Below are 15,321 nucleotides of genomic sequence, written 5' to 3'. Positions count from 1 at the left end.
CTTGTTTGTTTTCTTCATGGGATTTCTTAGCAGCTAACACACTCTTTTTTCTTGTTAGGTCTGTCTTTTACCCAAGAAAAAGACATACTGCATGAGACTCATGGGCGGGTAGTTTTGTCTGTTTTGTTCACTTACATATTCCGATGACCTAAAACAGAGCCTGGAACAAAAGGAGTGACATAAATATTATAGTGTGTAAATATATTTCATAAATATTATTAATAAATATAAAGTGAGCTCATATATTATTATATTCTTTTTTTCATAGCTGCATTTCACACATGATTTAATATTTATACCAAATCTATGAATAGCTGGTAGTCTCATTTCATTAAAGAGGAAACAGAAATTGAATTACTTGTTTGAAGTTATGTGGTTTGTAAGAGGTCAGGATGGACTTGAGGCTGATCTATATCTGACTCCAGTGTACCTATTCTTTATGCTTCCTACAAGATTTTCTTTATCTTTGATATGTCTGAAAGAAGGCCTTGAGTAATATATATGTAATCACATTAGTTTCTAGTTGGTTAGAAAGTTGCTTTTTTTCTATCTGACTTTGCTTTGGATATTTCACTTCCTCCATAGTCGAGTAAATAATCTCTGACTTTAGATAGCTCAGTTCTTCTCAAAACTAGAGTCTAATCACTGACCAGAATTTAAAGCTGAATTTAAATCTGTTGGCTCTTAGAATTTGTTTGACTCTGACCTTTATATAATCCTTAGGCTTCTGGTGCTAAGTGACACTAAGGATGACTGGCATCTTATTCTTAGAGCTATTTTGTAAACATTTCTTAGCTGCTTCATAAGAAATTGCTTGCAAGGATAAGGAGTATAGACAACAAAACCATAGCTCATTTAATGTAATTTTCCCTGGATGAATTATTTTAAATGTTTTTAGAGTGAGAGTGTAATTTCTTTTCGAAGTTTTTATTGGATTCATCTCCCAGTTTGGAAACACAAAAAAGAACACAGACTCTTTAAAATCTCATCAGCAAGGGGAAGGGAAGGATTAAAAAAAATTTTAAATGACTTTTTCAATACATTATTACATTAGACAGGATAGGTTAGATTATGCTGAGGTAACAACCTGAAAATCTAAGTGGTTTACAACAAAGCATTTCTTTTTTTCCATCCATCTCTGATCAGTTACTCTTCTGCTCTATCTTATTCACTACAGGACCAGGCTAATGGGTGAGCCTGCATCTAGAAAATTACCCCTGGCTGTTCCCGGAAGATGAAAGAAACGTGACAACTCACATGCTGGTTCTTAAAACTTTTACTCAAAAATGGCACTTCATCAGCTTAAACAAATCGCATGTTCATGCCTGAATTTAGAAGAGCAAGGATGGAACCACAGGCCACCCTTGATGGAAATGGAGAAGGGTGAGTAATAGTTTGTAAGGAAGGTGAAGAGTTATTTTAAAAACTACCAACAGGTACTTAGAAGATCTTTTAAAATTTAACTCACTAGCTTTTGAAACAAATTGTTTCTATCTCAGAATAATGTAAGAAGTTTTTTGCTTGATTTTTGCCATATCTTAGACAAGACTATATTGTGCTTACTTAACTCTCCAGTGTTACCATGCTTTCCACTGATGATCACATGAGGCAAAAACAACATTTCCTATGACATTTTTTTGGAAGTAACTGTATTTACAGTGAGCAATATAGTCTTTGTTCTGAAAATCACTCGTTTGAATGACTTCACCCTAGGCTGGCTCTCCCAGTCTTCAATTTCACCTCACGTGTTTACACATATACATTTGTTGTCATACCTCTGCCAAACTGGAATAATCTATGTCAACCATGCTATCCAAACTGTAGTGTATTTTACATAAGGAGAGCGCAGCTGGCACAGTGGATTGATTCCACACACTCTGAACATATGGCTTGGAGAAGGCCAGAGGAGCTCTGATCAGGAAACTTGATTCCAGTTAGAATAGATGTATTAAAGTCCATAGTCCTGCGAAGAAAAATATTGTTTTATAAATATAGGCTTCATTAAGCACCTGTCTGCACAATTTACTGAGGTTATTCAAGTTTAAAGTAAGAATAGCAATGAGGGATTATGCTTCAGTTTGAATATCAAAATTTATTTTGACTAAGGTCAGGACTACAAAGTGAAATGAAATATAAACCTCTCTCAGGCACCTCTTACTACTGGAAATCTGAAGGTTGACTTCAGTATCCATATGGATTTCCAAATCATTAACAGGCTAATATTTTTCCTCTTTGTCCAAAGAAACATTTAGATAGCTTTTGTCCTCTGGCCTGAGATATTCATACATTAAACATTACATTCTTATTCCAATGTATTGTGTTCCCCCTAAAATGGGGTAGAGGTAGGAGGAATAGGAATATGCTCAGTGTCTTGTGGGCTTAAGGCCTTTATTAGGCTCAGCACAGAGTAAGATGGCTGCTTGCATTACATCTTTTATCTCAGCCATGATAGGCTACTGTAAGTTATTGGGTACTTTTAAGGCAAAGTTTTTCTTCACTGTCAGATCTGGGTGTTATAGTTCTTCCAGCTGCTTCTATAGGCTTTCCAGTATTGAAAAGCCTATAGTCTTGAACTCATAGCATCCTTAGTAGAAAGCTGCTCTAAGAAGCTACTGGTCAATAACCATGTGACCCCTTTGAGAAGCAGCGAGCAATTATTTGGAGCAATAATTTGGAGGGTAGACTCTTCCCCTCTCTCCACAATCAGTTACTTTATTCATCAGTTCTATCATCTTGAGCATCTCTTGGGACACTATATTGCTGAGCATCATTCCTGCAGACAGCAGGTCCTTAGGAAGCGCTTTTTGATCTCCTAGGATTGCCTGGTAAAGTTTGATTTGGAAATACAGCATGAGATCCTTATATTCCTTTCACAGCTTATTAGTTAAAGGTGATTTCTAACACCACATTAATGTATATTGAATATTAGAGCCAAATGCTCCTTCTGTTAGTGATTCCCCTTAGAGATATGAGATCTAGAAATAAATGGTCTTGTGCATAAAACTTGGTGGGTGCTCAAAGAATGGTTCTGAGTTCCTTACAGCTTGTGAAAAGCCAACAGTGTGTCCCAGAGATTTTCCAGGTATTCCCCATTTATTTCACCACCCGTCAGTCTCCACCTTGTCCTTTGCCTCAAGAAGTTATCATTTGGAATTGCGCCAGTAGGTACACTTGCCCTCTGACTTCTGGTTTGGCCAAGTAAGGCACTGGCAGCAGAATGGAAGGTAAAGGAAAGTGAGATAGGGATTTTTCATCTCATGGCTCCCACTCTACTCCATTTTTTTTCTTTTTAATAGTGATTTTAAATCACTGAAGGATGCTCCTTCAGTCCTAAAGGATCAATACCTCTCCATGTCCCAAGTCCTGGTATTCTGAACCATTCCTTCTGGTTTACTTTAAAACTACCCACACATCTGTAAATAGTCCCTTGGGTAAATTCTCCTCCATAAACCCTTTTGATACACCTCTTTCCTTCCATGGCTTTGGCTAATACAAAAGCATTTTGTACTCAAATGGTTACAATTGTGAATAACTGATCCAACCAATTATGAATGACCACTGTGTATGGGTCATTGCTAAAATGTTATTTTCTACATCTTGTGGATGCTGTTAATGCTGTTTAAGTATACCTCACCAAATTTTATTTTATCTTTGCGTTCTTAGCTTCCTGAGATAAAATATCTCCCTTCTCTTACTATATAGTCTTCCAGTTTTGATCCTATATGTTCCTAGATTTGGAATCCAATTAATCTTCTATACAGATTGAGCAGATGTTAACTCTTTGTTTTCAGGAGAGTTTGGGAAAAGTGATTAGAGTGTGAGAAGAGTGAGCTAGTTCTCGGATTGATTTTCTAACTCTTGTGTAAGACTTTTAACATCTCTAGATTTCAGTTTCCACTTATGTGAAGTGAGAGAGCTGGGCCAAACAAGTGCTTTTTTCCATGACTACAGTTTTAGTCTTTTATTAAGCCTCATTTGTATGCTAGGCACTCAGAAGACTGCTGATGGTCTATTAAAAAGCTAGAGGAACTTAATGGAGAATGACTCTAGGAAGTGCCATTTTGCTCCTAATTTATTTTCCCTGATTCTAGTATTTCCTAACTCGGGATCTGTCAATTTTTAGAAGGTCCATGGATAGTCTTTAGGTAAGGTGGATAGTCCCTTGAAATTATAGGTTAAAAAATGGTGTCCATGCATGTTTTTTCTGGGATGAGTTGTCCACCTTTGACCAGATTCTCAAAGGACTAATGACTTCCTTTCCTCACCCCTACTCCTTTGAAGAGATGAGCATGTTAAAGTTCCAGGCTGCCAAATACATAATTTATGTATCACCTATGGCCCCCATAAATGCATTTATCATGTATTGTGAGCCATCTACTTTTCACAGGTTTTCACATTTCTTGAGGATCTACTGATGGATTTTCAGATCAACTTTTGACTCATAGATATGAGAAATAGGCTTTTTGTCTATGTGACTTTCTTTTTAGCTATAGACAGCAGAAATATTCAAAGACTCTGTTAGGATAAAGAGAAGAAGCAGATTTCTCTCACAGAGAAAATCAGATTAGGATACTTTATTTTAAAATAAAGTGTGTATGTTCTGTTTCTTACTGTGTTTTTCTTTCTCTGAAGTGTTACAGAATTCTCATTGAAGTTTCTGTCTTTATTACACTGCTCTATCAAGCCTTTGTTTTTTCTTTCATTGATTTTTTCCTCCTGTTCTCCTTATAAAAGGCATCAGGTCACATATACATGATAGTAAATAAAGTAACAGATCAGTATTTTCATACAGAATGAAACCCTGGAGGAGACAAAATTTCATTGCCTATAGGTAACATTTCTGCTTTCAAAATATCTCCTTCTCTCTTCTATATGTTTCAATCCAGTTTACATCCTCAGTATTTACCCAAAACCCTTTAATTAGTTTAACCAATGATTGTGTATGTATGTATGTATGCATGTATCTATCTATCTATCTCCTTATTGATCTACCTGATCATCCACTTTTTAAATATTTCTACCATTTACTTTTCTATCATCTATTTTCCTATCTCTATCAATGCTTACATAGAATTTTGAGACATTGTTTTAAGTACTTTATGAGAATTAACTCGTACTTTATAAAAAATACCTTATTTTATCCTCAAAACCTGTGATTCTCAAATTTTTTCATCAGAGACCATTTATACTCTTAAAATTAATAAGCTCTCTAGGGTTTTTGTTTATGTAGGCTTTCTCTATTGATGTTTTTCATATTTTAAAATAAAATTGAGAAAACTTTCATATATATGTATTAATTAATTTAACAACAGTGATAAAACCATTGCAAGCTAACATAAATAACATTTTTATGAAGAATAAAAATATTTCCAATACAAAAACTATGTAGTGAAAAGAGTAGCACTGTCTGATATTCTTCTAATCTTTTTAATGCCTAGTTTAATAAAAGACAACTAGATTCTCATATCACCTTTGCATCCAGTCTGTTGTTCTGTGATGTTTTATAGGAAGCATAAGAAGAAATTCTAGCCTTATTTAAATATCTAGTTGGAAAATGCAGGACTGTTTTAATAACCTAAAAGTTATTTCAATGTTGAGTTCAAAATCATGTCAATAAGTTTTTGATAGTCTGTTACATTTGAATACACTGGGGTATTTTTCACATTGAATAGATATTTTTACCCATGTAGAATTTTGGAACAACATGCATTAGTCATTTGGCAAATTTTGATTCACAAATACATGCAAATCTTAGCAGTATTTACACATTTAGTTATATAATCTGAAAGATCAAAAAGAAAATTAATACTTTTTAATAGTTTGTCAATAACATTATTAAAAGGAATTGGCTTTTATTTTTTTTTTTTAACTGCAAGTGGGTTGTGGAGAAGAAAAGAATCATAATAATACATTTTTGTGCTATTGCCTCGGTTTGTACAAGTCAATACAGTGAAAGAATCAACACATGAAAGTGGTTTTAATCTCACAAGTCTCCTGAAAGGGTCCCTAGAATCCCCCTCATGTCCACAGAGCACACTTTGATAAGCACTACTCAAAACATCCTTTTGAGTAAGGTTATCATTACTTCCATTTTACAAATGAAAAAAACTGAGGCAAAGAGAGTTTATGTGGCTTACTCTAGGACCAAGTAGTAAATGAAGGGGAGGGGATTCTAACTGGAATAACCTGCTACCAATCCATCCATGCCTTTACCCTCCATTTTGATATGCAATAACAGTTTTCAGACCTCACCTTATTTGACCTATGCCATTTTTCATTACTGTTGTTTCCTCTCTCAACTACTTTCTTCCCCTTCCACAGCATCACCCTCTCTTACTCTCACTGGTTGATTCAGGGAACTTGTTTATAGCCTCTGTAGTTTCATTATCCTCTAACCACCCATTTTCAAGCTGGAGTAAGTACCTTAAGCCTTCCTCTTTCCTCTCCTATCTTACTTTAAACTCTTGCCAGGCAATATCCATGTGCAAGCTTCAGTTACCATTGATATGCAAGTGAGTCAGAGATTTATATCTCCTATTCTGATTTCTCATCTGTGAAACATTTTTTATTTTTAGCTCATTATACATGATTTATTCTCTCAAACACATTCTAAATTCTGTAGGACTGTAAGCAGAACTAGGCATCCTCTTTCCATCCATGACTCCAGTCTAAAGCTGTTTTTCTGTCTTCTATTGAATAAATGTTATTGCCATCTATCAAGTTATAAGATAGGAGACCAGGAGTTATTCTGGTTACTTTTTTTCTCCACCTGTAATACCCCCGAGCTGTCATTGTATCTTATGTGGCTACCAAAATAGTCCACCTTCCACCCATTCTCCACAATGCAGCCAGAGTGTCATGTAAGTTTTGACCTGTTTTCTATCTCCTAAAAAAGTCAGGGATTCTTCATTGTCCTTAGGATAAAGCCAAATACTCTAAAATGGCCTATGAATAGGATGACAATTACCCCAGCAACCTGATTATACCTGTTGTTATTCACAGGATCTCATTACACTTTCAAAAGTGCCTTGGTTTGGATGATTAACCTGCATGGCAATCCCACCTAGGAAGATCCTGCCTGATTTGGTCTCTGATATCATTTACAAAGCTCTCTCTTTGAAATTTAGTTTGAAATTCACCATAAATGCCTTTCTTCAAGTCCATGAGTTACAAGCATTTTTATTTACTTACCTCCTATTATTTTTTGCAGATTTCATCTGTCTTCACATTTTAGGGTAGGCTTTTAGATCCTACCTGATTCAGCCCCATAGCACCATAAACCCTGTCTATTGTAGCTCTTGTTTCATTTCTAGTGAGTGGTTTTGTGATAAATTTCTATAACTCATTTTAGACTATAAGCTTTGTGGGGGCAAAGGGTGTGTCTTTTTAGCTCACTGTTGTATCCTCAGTGTCTTTCAATATTTGGACAGACTGTGCATTCAATAAGACTTTTTGAACAAATTCTCAATGCATGAGATAGTCATTCATATTCTTTGCTAATCTTTATGGAAAAATGTTTAACTATTTTTAGATACTCTTTTAAAATGCAAATATGAATAGCTTTAAGCAATGTTAAGATCTTTTTCTGAGTTAGTTTATCAGAGAATTTTTCCTCTCCATAGGAAAAGTCAATAGAATAAAACTAGAATGGGACAAAAGGGAAAGATCACTCAAGAAGAGGGAAGTGGCAGAAGTTAAATGTGTGTGTGTGTGTGTGTGTATGTGTGTGTGTGTATGTTTAGTGTGGAGTAAGAGGAAGTTGATGACTCCTGCTTTGCAACCCTGCAGTGTAAAACCTCAGGTGAGATGCAGACACCCATGCAATTTTAGAATTTAACCACTGGAGAAAAACCACTGGATATAGGCAAGCCAATGGACCTTTTTGTTTTTCTATTTTTCCATGGTCAGAGAGTTCATTCTTCGCTCACTGGTCCCGCCAGCACTATGGTATTTGTTGCAGCTCACTGAAGGAGAGGCGAGAAAAAAGGTGCAGTTGTGCCCCAAGTAAAGGGGTAGTTGGAGAGGGGTCACTGTAGCTTTGTTTAATGAGCACATGGAGAATGCAATTTCTGCCCCCAAGTCTTCAGAATTTTCCAGAAGTTCATGTTGATATAATACCCCGAGTCATAGGTAATTTGATAATGACCTTTGTTATAAATGCCTTGAAGAAAGCTTTCTTAAAAGGGGTTACTCTGGGGTCATGCTAAATTTGATAAATGTCCTTACATATTTTAGCCCATTGGTTGTCAGCAGATTGAAAAGTATAAACTCTGGATTCTAATGGCAGGCACATTTTTAAAGCTAAAATTTTGAAAGCATCAAATGACCTCTGATCTATAGGACAGCAGGAGACACTTCACATTGCTTTGCTGACCTGCAAAATGGCACATGACTCCTATAATTACATGATTCAAAGCTCTTCCTAAGCCTCTCCCTTCCACCTTGAAGGCAGATGATGTAATAGCCACATGTCAAAGCATCTGAGAATATATTGAAGACCTCTGGTATTTAGTTTATTTAGCCCTAAGGCGTGGTGTATAATCTATTCACTTGAAAGGTACCAGACACATTTGAAATATAGTTTAGTAGTATACATTTTCTGTGACTTAATCGTACTGCTTGTTTAGCAGTTTGTAGAAATTTTCCCAGTGACTAGTATTCAGTCATAAAGACAGTGACTAACATTGTTAGACATTTATATAACATAAGTAACAGCACTTGTTTTTATCAGTCAAAATTTTCATTCCTCATAATTTTCTTTAAATTTCTACTTGGTGATTATTCCTCTAACTTTGCAGTTTTAATGTAGTCAATGATACAATACATAGAGAAGGAAAACTTTTACATCTGTTGTCTCCATTATTAAATATGTAGGAATAATGATTGTTCCTACCAATCTAGAAAACTAAAGAAATCAATTTTAATTTAATGCAGATCTTATCATAAATTCATTATTAACTTGTTAAACTTTGCCTTAATTAGTCTTTTGTTTTATAGACAGTTATCAAAATAAATCTCTTTTAGAATTAAGAACTAGAAGGAAATAAAATAATATACATATAAAAACTAAAAAACTTGAAAATTTTGAAATTTTCTGTTCAAATTTTTAAATGTTACAATTTTTCACTTAGAATATAAATTAAATGTTAAGACCATCTTGAAGTGAATGATTCATTTTGGAATTTGAATTGTTTTATTATACATTGATCCATAAACTTTAAAATAAGTGCTCTATTAATATTTGACTGATAAATGTTTATTAACACTAACAATGTTGAGAGTCATAATTAAAACTATCAATTTTTAATAACCAATGTTCATTAAATACACATATTGACATCCCTTTATTATAGAATGTGACACACAGAATTGTCATTGTTTCTTTAAATGTCTCTCATCACATCAACTCTAAGAACATCTATCGGAAAAACATTGTGATTTATTTAAATCTGTGTCTACTGAACAAGCACAATTTCTGGTCCATGACCGGGACTCAAGAATGCCTTGTTGAATGAATAAAATATCTATAATATATTATATATATAAAGATATAAATATATATAATATATATAAAATATATAATATATTATAACATAATTAAAAGGGTGAAACTTACGAGAGAGAGAAATGGCCATCCAAAAACCCAAATTTAGACAGATAACTAAAACAAATATATCAGCAAAAAGAGCTGCTGGTGAATCATTGGAATTGGTATATTTAGTTTACATGTGTAAATTACGTGTGTGTGTGTGTGTGTTTAGGGGGGCTGTCAGCATGATGGGGTCAGGAACAGTGGAGGATGAGCATACCATTGGGACTGAGAAATTTAAGGTAGACCTAACTTAGCAACATCATCCTAAAAAATTGTTAACTCATTAAACAAATATTTATTGGGTGCTTGCTGTTTGTACTGGTTTAAATTGCAACGATGTAGCAGTAGATAAAGCAGGCCCTCTACTAAACTCACTCTCTAGTTAATGAAAAAAACGTTTTGAAGGATAAGGAAGGTTTATTTGTTACAGAGACAACAGCAAGATATTTTTCCCATTGAAAAGACAACATTTTAGATCATCTCTGGAAAAAAAAAGAGAGAGAGAGAGAGAGAGAGGTGCTCAGAGAAGAGTTTCCAGGAATTCCACCTAATTCTCTGAATGCTGAACAGATTTTCCTGGAAAGAAATTATTCTTATTGCCTGACCAAACTACCACAACACGGCATTTTTATCCAGGTTCTTCAGAGTCTATCCATAATGGGAATGAAGATAAAGGGAAAATAAAGGCTAGGATGGTATACTGAACAGGAGAAAACTGTTTAACAGGAGATGAAAAAATAGGAATAAGAGAATATTAAATTATATTTAGATTTTATTTGCAGAGCAAGTAGAAATGAGAAAAAAAATGTTTATGAGAACAACATCCTGCTTGGCTCAGATCCCCTGTGATTATATTCAAACCAAGGTATTAGTTTTTACCCTCTCATATTTCTTTAGAATATTTTACTCAATGTGGTGAACAAATATTTTTAATCCACCTTATTTACTTCTCTGTAAAGTTCAATATATTATAGTTTTCTTTATACTTAAGTACAGATCTCCTTTACCATCTTTTGTAATTTTTATCTATTTTTCTTTTATATATGTGATCCTCAAAATATACCATAGTTATCAATTATATGGAAATTGTTATGTTTTTATTATTTTGTACTTATTAAAAATCATCTTTCTCTTTTAAACCCTAGAAATTACACATTTTTATATTGGAGAAGCCCTGAGATTTCTTTGGAGGGATGCTTGAAGCTATCTCATTATTAAAACTCTATCTTGACCTATTATTGAAGAAGAGACATTTGCCCACAACACAACTTGTGAGGATGTAGGAGACCTACTTCTCCCATTGAGGCCACCAATATATACCACATCTCTCAGTAGTGTACATTTCTTTACTACCTTAATCACTCTAGTTTCCATATCAGTCAACATGGTGCAAAAAATAGTCATTTTCCTTTGCCACTTATAATTTTATTGCTTTGATTTCTAATTTTTTTATTTTGCATAAATGTATTTTAATAAGCTAATATAGTCTAAGACAAAATATAATTTCAAGACAAGGTAAAAATATGTAGTCACTATGACCATTTTTTTTTTTTTTTACTTTTTGTACTTCCAAATTCACTGGTTGGTTTTAATGTACTCTGCATTGAAATTAAAATCTTGCCTATAAACCTTGTCTTCCTTCTTCATAGTCTAGTTTTATAAGGGCAGAAACATTTTTGTAGGTAGATTCATCAATTCACTGAAAATTGTGTAATTTAACAGCCTCCAGGCTGTGCAAATTTAGAGACTTAGGTATTCTTCAACTCAAGTGCAGTTGATTAACCTAAGGATTTAGTAGTTAATACAAGTTACACATTTGCACAGTCATTCCTAATGTTTATAAAGGTGTAAGGTTTGCATAACATTTGCATTGTTATCCTTGTCAATCAGCTTTAGCCACTCTTAGCTTGATATGAGTCGACAGGTGGTTGGGATATGTATAGAGGCATGAGGCTGAGAAAAGCAGTTAATGTATTTGGTCACATAAGATAAAGATGAATGCAGGGTTAGGAAAGGGTTCCTTAGTGACCACCAAATTTATTGGACACCATTCTTTCATTTTAAAAGTATTTAGGACTATTAATCCGATTCTTCCTTTTCTCTTAACTGCAGTATTTTCATTAATTGTGGTCCTACTTTGCCCTTTTAAAAAGTTACCTTCCTATGTGGTTGCTCTCTTCCTTTTCTAATGATAGCACACAAGAAAATCATTTAAACCATAACCTCTAAAGCCACTTAATCACATCTTACCTATAAAATGGAGTGTGTTTTGTCACCACAGTACATTCACTTTGGCATTAGAAAAGTAAAATCTTAATTTTCAGAGTTACGGAGTTGAAAGGATTCTACCACAAAATGCGCGTGATGACATTTACACAGCCTCAGTGACACAACACTTGAGAATGAGAACTCCCAGTCTCTGGACTGTGGCCCACCTGCAAGTCATTAGAGGCCATAAAATGTTTCTCAAGTCCTGACCATATTATTTATAGAGCTTGACCAGCCTGTCAGAGAATAATAACGGCATTTTATACTTCTGCTGTGCCCTACATCTCAACGTTCCTTACCAACATGAATAAATTCTTATATCACTTCTGTGCAGTATTGGATAAATATTATGACATCAAGTTTTACAGATGGGGAAGTAGAAAATGAAGTACAGATGTTAAACAATTTTATCCAATCCCAAGTTAGTATGTAGCAATTTTCTACAGGCCATATAAATAATATCAAGGATCAACACTGATTTGTAGGAAAGTAGGGATGGGTGGAGGGAAGTGGGGCTCATTTAAGTCAATTGAATATAGAAAAGCCACAGTGGGAGTAGTTAAGCTAAGAAGATGATTAAAGTAAAAAAGAGGGATTAAGTCACTATGATTTATTTATAGTTCCTATCCTACTAACTTCCATAAAGGATTTGAAATTGGAGAATTAGGATATCTCTTCTCCCCTAGGGTATTTCTGTAGGAAAAAAGAATGAGAATAGACACTAGGAGGAAAATTGTGAAGATTACTGATGAGGAGTTATTGTTCAGTTGGTCTGATTATATTTTTTTAAGAATCAGTGTGTAAGATGGACTGAGCAAAGAGTTGGTTGAGAATTAATATTTCTTATTAGCACTAGAACTCTCATCTCCATTCTTTTTTTTTTTTTCTTTTAAGTTTATTTATTTGACACATAGAAAGCATGAGTGGGAGAGGCACGGGGGGTGGGGGGGTGGGCAGAGGAATCCCAAGCAGGCTCAGCACTGTTAGCACAGAGCCTGATGTGAGCTTGATCCCACAAACCATAAGATCATCACCTGAGCTGAAATCAAGAGTCAGACACTTAACCAACGGAGCTACCCAGGTGCCACATCATCTTCATTCTTTTCTTTCCCTTAATCTTTATCCACATCTACTCATAGCAGGTACCACAGGGTCTGGCATATGATGGGTGGCCAATAAAAGTTTTGTGAATGAGTCTTTCACAGGGATAGAGCATACTGTGCCAGTGGATTATACAAGACACTCATGGAAAGTAACTTTAGAATAAAATAGTAAAAGGGCTTTAACTTTTTTTTTTTTTTTTTAACCTGTGGAGAAGCTGGGCTTCAAATGAATAGTATAAGCAGTATGATGGGAACATTTGAAAGAAAGCTCTAAAATCAAAATAATTTGGAGTTGGATACGAAAAAATGCACTGAAATGAATTTGGTTCTATCAAAATACTACAGATAGTATCTTGATTATTCTGAACTATCATGGATACTTTCTTGATTGCTTTGTTTTAGGCAGTAGAGATTGACTGGTAGTCGAGATGCTAGACTTTGTGGAAGTTACATTTAACCATATGGAACCAGACATTATGTACATAAACAAGCAATATAAATATGGTCATTTTGGACAATAGTGTTACAAAGAAAATAATAGTGTTGTATTAGAGAGTGACTAGAATAAAGATGGAGACGGATAGTGTTTTTAATATGATTGCTTGGGCCTTGCTACTAAAAGTATGGTCCATGGAAATCTTTTAAATAGTGAATTTATGTGGTCTAATTTACTTCTTTCAAAGGGTATCTCTGGGTCTTATGAGAAGAATGGAATGTATAAAGACCATAGAGGAGGTGGAGAGAGGTAAGATGTTCTTGCAGAAGTTTGGGTGACATCGTGGTGACTGGGAGTACAAAGGTGGCATTGCAGGTGGAGATGTATAGAAGTGAATATCAGTAGAACTGAGCAATTACTGATGGGCTGGTTGTGCAAGAAAAATGTTTAAACTAAAAGATGTTCCATAGATACTGGGTATGAGCAATGGATGAACGGTGGTATCACCCACTAAGATGGGAAAAGACTAAGAGAGGAACAATATGATAGTTATAACGAAGAATTTGTAACTAAACATTTAAAAATATCAAGTTAGTCTTTGTTAAGTCAGGCTTTCCTAGTAGATAACTATACTGCAGATATATGTTATGTAAAGCCACTGGGCTATGTGAGAATACCTAGAGATGAAATGTAAGGAATATGCCAGACTTAGGCCCCGAAACACACTAGCATATTAAGATATAATAAGTCCTTGTTACTTAAAATATGTTCTATGGACCTACAGCATCAGCATCACATGACACCTTACTAGAAGTATAGAATTGCTAGACTTATAGTCTGAACTTTTACAGGTAGTTCTACTGGACAGCATTATATTATAATCAACAAAGAAGACTAAAGTCGTATAATGATTGAAGTAGAAGGAATAACCAGAAACGTGTAGTGCCAGAAATGGCAAAATAAGAAAAGGTTTTAGGCATGAAGAAGTGGTCAAAATTATGAAATGTCCCTGATAGGTCAGTTAAGGTAAGAATAGAGACTGTTTTGGGGGGTTTTATCCCAATTTACTTTATTGCAGAACCAGTTTAAAATTTTGCACATTATTATTAATAATCCTCAGCATAAAACATACTCTATGGGCCCTCATTAAGTCCTTTATCTCAGATTGCCTCTAGTACTAACTCATTATTCTCCTTCTTTCTTCAGAAAAACCCATCAAAAGAACTGATAAAATTATTGTCTCTGTGTCTTCATTTCTTATTTCCTCTTCAGTGAATTCCAATCTTGCTTTTCTCCTTATCGTGCCACTTATGGAAGATAGAATAATTTTACAGCGGGAGTGGGAAAGTTTAATGCTTTTATTTGGGAATTCTAGATATTTTCTTTGAGTATGAAAATATTTAAAAAATACTTTTAAATTTAAATATTGCTAAATAGCCCATTTTTATGTTCATTATGGATATAACTTCTATCTCCACATAGCAATCATATCTGGGATTGAATGGTGCATCTATATACAAGCATAGCATAAACATGAGTTTAAATAATCACCTTCATGGTAAAGTGGATAAAATTAATACTGCACCAAGGGATCTGTCAAGATAAATAGAAAGAGGAAATTGAAGATGTTGACAGCTCTATCTATCTGGGTCATGTGTTGATGGGGAATTTAGCGGAAGAAAAAGCTAGAGTGTATATAAAAAAACAGTCTCCATCATTAGGCGAAGAGCTGCTAAAAATAAGAAGAAAAGGAAAAAAGAACTATATAATTCTACCATCCTGTCTCCTGCTGTGCAAGTACCACATGTCTGAAAGATGCCACTAAATGCTGGGTGAGAGCTCTAGCAAAAGGATGTAATCTTTAAGTAACTCAAGGTGTAGTGGCACAGAAAATGCACTCAGCCCTACTGATGTTTTATACT

The 15,321-nt window shown here is 34.5% G+C and overlaps 1 long non-coding RNA gene across 1 annotated transcript; it reads left to right on the top strand.

The window, feature by feature from the left end:
* Nucleotides 1–1,187: 1,187 nt before the first annotated feature.
* LOC120220002 lies at nucleotides 1,188–14,309 on the top strand. The gene is made up of 3 exons (XR_005525436.1): nucleotides 1,188–1,383; nucleotides 13,647–13,708; nucleotides 14,251–14,309. It is a non-coding gene; the product is annotated as an uncharacterized LOC120220002 (long non-coding RNA).
* The last annotated feature ends 1,012 nt before the right edge of the window (nucleotides 14,310–15,321 follow it).

This window comes from Hyaena hyaena, unplaced genomic scaffold (assembly GCF_003009895.1).
Source record: "Hyaena hyaena isolate Hyena2069 unplaced genomic scaffold, ASM300989v1 scaffold_661, whole genome shotgun sequence".
NCBI classification, from domain to species: domain Eukaryota; kingdom Metazoa; phylum Chordata; class Mammalia; order Carnivora; family Hyaenidae; genus Hyaena; species Hyaena hyaena.
Note: the sequence above shows the minus strand (reverse complement) of the source record. Positions and strands in the feature narration are given on the sequence as shown.